The 9,490-nt window shown below is 46.1% G+C and overlaps 1 pseudogene; it reads right to left on the reverse strand.

Moving 5' to 3' along the window:
* Positions 1 to 4,529: 4,529 nt before the first annotated feature.
* On the reverse strand, positions 4,530 to 8,450 carry LOC144121933 (uncharacterized; annotated as a pseudogene).
* Between the last annotated feature and the right edge of the window lie 1,040 nt (positions 8,451 to 9,490).

Raw genomic sequence — 9,490 nt, forward strand, 5'->3', positions numbered from 1 at the left:
AGCCGACACGATACGCAAAATCGCTCGTCGTAACATTTCGCTTCTATGCCCCCCCCCCCCCGTTCCGTTTAGTTTTACTCCACTTCTACGAAGTGTTTGTAAGAGGCGAGTCAGCATAGTACCAGAACTGTACAGCTCAAGGAAAACCTGTATATGGATAATGTTTACGAGAATTACAAAAGGTCCTTGTAAATTCACAAAGTGATGAGTGGTCGCTTGCGATATGTAGTAAGGTGTAAAATGGTAGAGATCTCAGAAGTGGGAAACTAAAAGAAGACGTTCAATAGTTTCCGTCGCATTGGTGCCTCACAAGTGTAGTTGTGATGCTTAAGAGCGGGATTCCTTAATAAGGGGCAGCCTGATATCGTTACGGGCAGAGGCTTCTGGCGGAGTTCTCAGATCACTACTAGTCCGGTATGATCTGACGTGTATTAGAACTTTCTCGGCCGATGAAATTGTTATTTTCTCCCTTTTTTAACTCACCATCGATTATTTTATTTGTATACCATGTATCTACGGTTTAGCCTCCTGCCACATTAACGCCAACTTAACGGCCATGCCACTGCCTACCATTTGCCTACCAGTTTCTCCATCATGCCCATTACGGGCCTTGAATAGCTAATTTTATCTGCAAACTCGATGTGCCTCCACTATAGAAGCGAGAACGCGTAGTAATTTCGAGGTTGTTTTGTACTTTTGCTCGCCGAGGCGTCTGCTCGGGTCTTTCGCCTGGTGTAAAGCAGAAACCACAGCGAATATACTGCAAGGATGCTCAGTCGCCCCTGCTAGGGTCTTTCGCCTGGTGTAAAGCAGAAACCGCAGCGAATATACTGAAAGAATGCTCAGTCGCCCCTGCGGCTAGCATATAAGACTGCCTTTCCAGGAAGCCATTGGTGACCATAACCGGCCACGCAGCTCGACGCTAGCGAAAAATGCCAGTGTACTGCTATAGAGGAAAAACGTATTTTCATGAACGCTGTGATATGGCACTCGGCCGAATCCGGAGTACCCGGGTTCGGACCCGACCGCGGCGTCTGCGTTTTTATGGAAGAAAAACGCTAAGGCGCCCGTGTGCTGTGCGATGTCAGTGCACGTTAAAGATCCCCAGGTGGTCGAAATTATTCCGGAGGCCTCCACTACGGCACCTCTTCCTCTCTTCTTTCACTCCCTCCTTTATCCCTTCCCTTGGGGCGCGGTTCATGTGTACGCCAAAATATGAGACAGATACTGCGCCATTTCCTTTCACCCCCAAAAAACAAATATTATGATTATTAACCAAACGGCGTACAAACTATCTCACATATCCCAGTGCACACCTGAACCGTGTGCGCTGTAGGGATAAAGGAGGGAGGGAAAGTAAAAAAGAAAGATGTGCAATATACATCAAGAAATGCAATAACAGTAAAATTTTCATCCTCCCTATTGCAAACATGAGTCACGGGGTTTTGAACTTGAAACCTCAGAAATGAGAATAAAAGATTGTATTCTTGTTTCCCGGGGACAACTTTAAAACGCAATGACTAGTGGTCTGCAAAAAATAATTTCATCCTTATTGCATTCCTTGACATAGCGAAAAAGCAATTGCATGCATTTAAGCAGATTCCTGACAGCAAAATTTCTTATGTGCTCTCGGCATTAGGTTATATAACATATTGCATAAATGCGCAAACACTAGTTTCACATCAATTAAATTTTATTTTGGGTCCTTATATAGGTGAGCTGGTATTGAGTTCTTATTCATTCTTTCATAAGTTCAAAAGATGCATGCTTGAAATCCGATTGGTCACATTGCTCGTACGCCTGTTTGTATATCAGCGTGTGTGTGTAAAGAATTTGTTTCCTCCTTTTGTTGCAAACATAAGTTTGGGCTTGCTTGCCTGAAACTGAACGTTCCACTTTAAATGGCTATGGGATTGAGACTGAGGCCCGACATTGTTTTAATTAGTGCGATTTGTGCTTGCTCTTTTACTCTGACTCATGCAAGATGGTGAAGCGCCTAAAAGAAATGGCCCACCGATCGGAGTCCTCGGCAGCTCATAGCACCAGTGGTGCAGCTGAGACGGTAAAATTTGCCGCTTTCTGGTGTCATAGCACCAATTATATAGGCCTATGGCTTAAGGCTCACTGGGAGACTAACTGCAGATCACAAACTGTTATTGCATTCCTTTGTGATGCTTTGTGATGCTTTGTGATGCTTGCAACGATCACTTCATGGCACCATGATTAATGCTTTAGAGCCAAATTTCCCAAAGCTAATATTTTTTGATGGCGGCTTTAATTACACAGACATTGACTGGTATAACCTCACCTCTAGGTTTCGCTGCTCCAAAGAATTCATCGACTTAACATTGGACTTTATTCGCTTGCACGGTTAGTAGACCAACCTACACGTAGAACTAATATTATTGACCTCAATTCAACGCCATGCCCCGAGAACTCTAACACCGTTTCTAGTAGTGAGAGATTCAGTGACCATCAGATTCTCACTTTTACAGTTATTTTCCCATCCCATACACGGCTGTTCACGTCTAAGCTCGTCTTCAACTATAAAAAATCGAATTGAAGTGCCATTACCACTGTTCTGCAGGAATTTTCTTGCTAAGACTTTTCTACTTTTTCTTTCGGTACTGTTAGTAAATACTGGACCATGTTTAAAGAAACGTTGCTGGAATTAATGCTTGCTCGATCATAAACACCAAATTTCTTTTCGAGTCAACATTTTTAAGCCATGGTATCACAGGTCACTCCTCTCACTTAGGAATAAAGAGAAGCGCGTATTCAAAGCAATGAAAAAAATCTAGATCCCCCTCGCTGAACTGAAACAGAAACGCTGTGAAAAACACCACTGCTGTGCCACCCGTAAAGCGAAGCATAGATTTTATTCGCATGACCTTAAATCTATTGCGCACAGCAACCCGAATATTGTCTGGCGTATTATCTCCCCAGATAGCACGCAGGCCTACGTCATTTTACAGGATGACGCCGGAAATTTCATTTCTGACGAAAAGAGTGCGACCATCTTCGACTAATACTTCCCACCAGTCTTCACCCAAACAGACCATTCTAACAATCCCGCCACCACCGAAGTCCAATACAGATATATGACCCCGATTGAATTGACCATTGAAGGTGTCAAGTCATTTATAAAAACCTTGAAATGTCCACTAGCTCTGGTGCAGATAGAATTAACGCCAAGATCTATAAACTAACATTAAACTGAAGTAGCTTAATCCTGTGTCACATTTTTCAGCAGTCTCTATCTACAGGCGAACTTCTGTTTGTTTGAAAAATTGGCAATGTCATCTTGTGGTCAAATCCGGGGACAAAAATGTATCAGTAACTACCGACCCCTGAGTTTAACAAGTATTGCATGTAAGCTATTTGAACATATCCTTGCTTCATACGCTGCGCACCATGTCGAACAAAACAGCGGCTTACCCTCATCAACATGGTTTTAGAAAAGGACTATCGTGCGTTAACACAACTCATAGAATTTACACACGATGTTCGGTCTAATCTGAACAATAACCATTAGACTGATTGTATATTTATTGACTTTTCTAAGTCGTTTGATCGGGTAGCACAACCTCGTTTAATTTCAAAACTCAAATTGTTAAATATTGACTCATTAACACTATCATGGATTAGAAATTTCCTCTCATTTCGCAAACAATTCTCCTGTATAAAGAATTGCTCATCCTCCTTCTCTGAAGTATTTTCCGGTGTTCGCGAGGGCAGTGTTCTCGGTCCGTTAATATTTCTATTATATATTAACGGTCTTCCAACTGACATTACCTATAAAATACATCTGTTTGCCGACGACTGTATTATTTACCGTAAATTTTCTAATGCAGCCGATCATCTTGCCTTACAGAAATGTCTATACCATGTAACAAAATGGTGCTCTAAGTGGCTAATGACGGTTAACACTGAAAGTATAAATTAATGACTTTCAGCCGTAATCTATCAAATTCCTCCTTCACCTACTAGCTCAACAGACACCACCATCACACATTCAGACACCATCTGACACTCGAAAACTGGCTTACTAGACATTTGTTCGTCCGCAACTTGAATTTGTATCGCCCATCTAGTCACCTCACCAAGTATACCTAACGAGTAGCCTCGAATGCATACAGAACCGAGCCGGAGGCTTCATCGCTAGCGATTTTAACCGTCATTCCAGCGTCACGAACATAAAGTTATTGTGGTGTTTCGCAGGACGACACATCGACGAAGACTAATGCGTGGCCCCCAGGCCCCCCATGCCGAAAGGAAATAAGCCCCCGTTTATTGCAATCTGACAAGTATATATACAGACACTGAGCACGTCACGCATACGCCGAGCATCACAAGAGTACACGTGCACTTCCTACGATTGATACTATCACACGAGGATCGATAACGCCACATCTTCCCTTTTCCTTTGAGAAAACTAAAGCAGCAACTTGCAAAACAAAATACAACAACTATTCATTGGAAGCGGTTCCATGAGTGACATTCGCAAATACCGTACCGTTCCGGCTTTCTTACTTTTCGACCAAAGCGTGTGACATGTTCGCCCTGCGCCGCAGGCGAAGAGGTTTCCGGCGGCGGCTGCAAGGGATCACTTGGGAGAGCTTCGGTTCCGTTCTCCTCGGGACCGTTTGTTCAATAGAAACAGAGTTTCCGTCCTCCTCTGTACCGTCTAGGCTGGACAGAAATTCATACTCCCTGTCCTTGGAATCCGAGCCTCTGCTTGGCGCCTGCTTGATTAGCGCTCGCCGTTTTCGTTCAATCTGGCCCCCGCTCTCCAAAACCACAATATACGAGCAGGGCCGCTTTGCGCGCTGAAGCACCACACCTTTTCGCCTGTAGTCCTTGACCCAAACAGAATCACCTGGCACCAACGGGAACATATGTCGGGCAGCATGCCGGCGATCATAATTTTGCCGCTGAGTCTCCCTGAAAGTCGCGCCTTTTACCCGTGCTTCTTTGAGAGTGGGGGTCTTGGGTGCCAGCTTCTTTGGGTGGAGCGGCAAGGTAGTGCGAAGGCGCCGCCCCATGAGTAGCTCTGCTGGCGTTTTTCCTAGGTGTCCCGGCGTGTCCCTGTATGCTAACAAAGCCAGATGTAGGTTACCAGATTTTAGCAACAGCTCTTTCACAGTTTTTACCATTCTTTCTACCTCCCCATTTGCCTGCGTGTACCTAGGGCTGCAGATCACACGTTTGAATCCATAACAGTTCGCGAACTGGCTGAACTCTTGGCTGACAAATTGAGCACCGTTATCGGTTACCAGCGTTTCCGGTATACCGTGAGTAGAAAACACCTATTAAAATGATAAATAACTTCTGTGCTGCTAAGAGAGGTCAGCGGACACAACTCTGAAAATCGAGATAAGTAATCAACTATGCGCAAGTAGTTACAGCCTTTCACATGGCAGACATCCGCGGCAACCCTTTGCCATGGCCGAAAAGGTGTCTCGGTCGGGATCATTGGCTCGCACGGCTGGAAGCGAAATTGGGAACATGTGCGGCAGTAGGCAATGAATACCGCAAGCTGAGCGCTTAACCCTGGCCACCACACGGACTCCCTTGCCCTTGCTCTACACCTTACAACACCCTGGTGGCCCTCATGAAGCAGTTTTAACATTCTGCTTCTAAGGCAGTGTGGCACAACAATGCGAGTGCCGTGCATGAGGACACCTTTACAAACGCTCAAAACGGCGCGATCCTGCCAAAAGGCCTCAGAACGGCAGATAACGAATGTATACTAGGCCACCCCTCACGGACGTAGCGACACAACGTACGACAAGTCTCGTCCTTCGCCTGTTCTTCGGCTACTAGCCCGAATTGCTGCGACTCGCTCAACTCAGATAAGACGCCGGCAACGTAACAGTTGACTTCATGGACCGAAAGAAAGTTCTTCGTCTTTTGGCTTGCCACTGGTGCTCTGGAGAGTGCATCAGCTATTTCGAGATTTTTGCCCGGGACATACTGCACCTCAAAGCTGAACCGCATTAGCCGCATTCTGAACCTTTGAATGCGAGGCGGAACCAGATCAAGCGGAGTCTTTCCTAGCAAAGCAACCAATGGTTGGTGGTCTGTTTCCACAGTGATGTGCAGTCCACGCACATAGCTTTCGAGACGTTCCGCGGCCCATGTTATAGCTAAAGACTCCTTTTAAATTTGCACATAGCGCATCTCAGTTGGTGTCAATCACCTTGAGACGAAAACCACTGGCCGCTTTTCTTTATTCGGTTGTACTTGCAGTAAAACTGCTCCTAGGCCATACGACGAAGCATCTGCAGAAATAATCGTTGGACGTTGTGCATCAAACTTAGCCATACACCTATCTGAGCAGATAGAACTCTTCACTCTATCAAAAGCTATCTGCTGAGGCGCTGCCCAGACCCACTCTGTGTTCTTTTGCAGCAGTTGACGCAAAGGCGTCGTTTGCTCAGCCAAGTCTGGAATGAATCGTGAACAATGATTGGCAAGATCTAAAAATCTGCGCATTTCAGCAACGTTCGATGGCGGCTTTAGATCTGCAATTGCGCGAACCTTCGCTGGATCCGGGCGTTTGACACCTTGGCTCACGCGGCACCCAAGAAAACAAAGCTCTTTTACACTGAACTGGCACTTTTCTTTGTTTAGGGTCACCCCGTATTCGTCCATGCGTTCCAAGGTGCGAAACAAACTTTCGTCGTGTTCCTTCTGAATAGAGCCAAAGACAAGGACATCGTCTATTAAGTTCTCGATGCCCGGAATTCCCTCAAAAATCTTGCACATTTGGTTTTGGAAATACTCCGGAGCCGAAGTTATGCCAAAGGGTAGCCGCTCAAAGCAATAACGGCCAAACGGAGTAATGAAAGTGGTGAGCGGCTGACATTCCTTTGCTAACCTCACTTGATGGAAACCCGAGTTTGCGTCGAGTTTGGAAAACTTGACGGCACCGCTGAGCAACCCGAGTGTCTCGTCAACAGTGGGGAGCACAAACCGTTCGCGTTGCACCGATTTGTTCAGTTGAGTCAGGTCCATGCATATTCGCACTTTTCCCGACGGCTTCAAGACGGGCACAATGCCAGCAAACCACTCCGTAGGCCCTTGAACTTTACAATTGACCCCATTCTTTTCCATCTCTTCCAGCTCTTGTTTTACGCAGTCTCGCAGCGGGATGGGTATGCGACGAGCAGTGTGAATGGCATAGGGCACGGCATCTGGTTTAAGACGAATAGAGTATTCGCCTTTCATGGTCTCCAGACCACGGAACAAGAAACCAAAAGGCGTCTGCACTACCTGATGAACTGATGCTTTGTCCACAAATTTAACCATTCCCAGGGCTTGTATTGCGGGTAAGCCAAGAATCACATTGCTCACCGAATCGACCACGAAAACATCCTGTCTAACGGCAGCACGCTTCCACAGAATGTCGGCAGTAAATTTTCCCTTCAAGTTCAACCTGTCACCGACTGGTCCCATCAGAATAACATCAGTAGGCAGTAGTACCTTTGGCAGCGCTGGAAACGACCCTGGGACAACATTTACCTCGGCTCCCGTGTCAACTTTCGCCGAAACAACTGCACCATTAATAGCAATCTGAACAAAGCGAGCATTTGCAGATGACAAAGCCAAATCTCCCACGGAAAATGTCACACAGTTCATGTTCGGTTGCTCACCCCGAGGACTGCGGATGCCTACCTCTGAAGGCCATGCTTCTGGTTCCGTGGTCCTGTGTGTCCATGAGCAGACAGCTGCGAAATGTCCCCGGCGCTGGCACACGTAGCACAGTGCTCCTCTGGCCGGACACGACGACCTCGAATGAGGGTCCCTACCGCAAGCGGCACACGTCTGGTGATCCGGACGTCTCTGGTTCGAAGTCCACCTATGAACAATGTCGACTTCGGCCCTCGTCAGGGATTCATGCTCTTCGCGGTCCACAACGCTCCGAAGATCCTGCTGATGTTGCTGCACAGCTTCTTTCAGGCGTGCCTTGGTGAGAGCACTTTTTAGAGTCAGCGCCGCATCCATTCGCATCCAAACCGGTCGAGAATCATCCGCTCTTTCATCTCCCCGTAGTCGCATCTATCGGCCAGCGTATGTAACTCTGTAACATACTGATCTACAGACTCGCCTGGTTCTTGGTGGCGGCGATGGAAGCACACACTTTCGTAGACTAAGTTCCTTGTGGCGACAAAATGGGTGTCGAACTGTGTCTTCGCCGCGTCGTATTTCTTCGAATCTTCCTCGCACAAGCTGAAAGTCTTGAAAATGTTGCGTGCCTGTCGTCCCATCGTGTACAGCAACGTACGCACCTGAGCCTCTTGAGTTCGCTCATTAAGTCCTGAGGCAAATCGGTAGTCATCGAATTCTTGTATCCACCCAGGCCACTCGGACGTCTTGTCGAAGTTGACGCTCGCTGGCAGCTGCACCAAAAAAGGCTGAGACGAAACCTTCGTTTCTTCCGACATTTTCTGGGCTGTTATCCGGCTGGTAAACGATGCTGCTGGCGGCCGGCCACAGGCGGTAACCTTACGTCTGCCGTGGGTCCCGTATAATCTGGACAACCACTTCTGACACCATGTGGTGTTTCGCAGGACGACACATGGAAGAAGACTAATGTGTGGCCCCCAGGCCCATGCCCAAAGGAAATAAGCCCCTGTTTGTTGCAACCTGACAAGTATATATACAGACACTGAGTACGTCACGCATGCGCCGAGCATTACAAGAGTACACGTGCACTTGCTACGATAGATACTATCACACGAGGATCGATAACGCTACAGTTATCTCTAGCACTTCAGTCTTTAGAATCATGTCGTACAGTTTCACTCCTTTGCTTATTTCATAAAATGGTTTTCAGTGTTCAGTCACACTCTGCGTTTGTCACGGCCATGTCGTACACCATATCGCCTCCACAATCAAAACAACTTTACGCGCATTTTTGGTTGTACTAAATCGTTTAACTTGTCTGCCTTACCACGTGCCATACGCCTTTGAAATAGCTTTCCTGGTGGCGTTGCAAACGCCAGAAATCCTGGCACGTTTCGAGACATAATAAGCACCATAATCGTCTAATATCTCGGTTTCATTAGGTTTAATTGAAATAATTTTACTTCTGTATAATATGTATGAAAATGTGCCCTATCTAAGTTAAGTGAAATACCATGTTTCATTTCCATATTGCCGCTTATTTAAACTTGTATAACGCCTTTTAAAATTTACATGTATTCTGCTGAATATCTCTTGCTATTATATAACGTTTCCCTTCAATCGTTGTTTTGCTCTAATGCTTTCTGCATTCGATGTATACTGCCCCATTCACATAATGCTCTTATGTAAAATTAGCCTGTGAGTATCTGGAATAAATAAATAAGCCAGGTAATCTCTGAGCTAAGCATAATTGCGATAGCAGATACTAGAGAAGGTGTCACTAGCACTTCATTATTGGGTTCAGCATAGGGCACTTATGCTCTGCATGAATGCAGTATGATCATTGCATTTTTCATAC

The sequence above is a fragment of the Amblyomma americanum genome, chromosome 1 (assembly GCF_052857255.1).
Source record: "Amblyomma americanum isolate KBUSLIRL-KWMA chromosome 1, ASM5285725v1, whole genome shotgun sequence".
NCBI classification, from domain to species: Eukaryota; Metazoa; Arthropoda; class Arachnida; order Ixodida; family Ixodidae; genus Amblyomma; species Amblyomma americanum.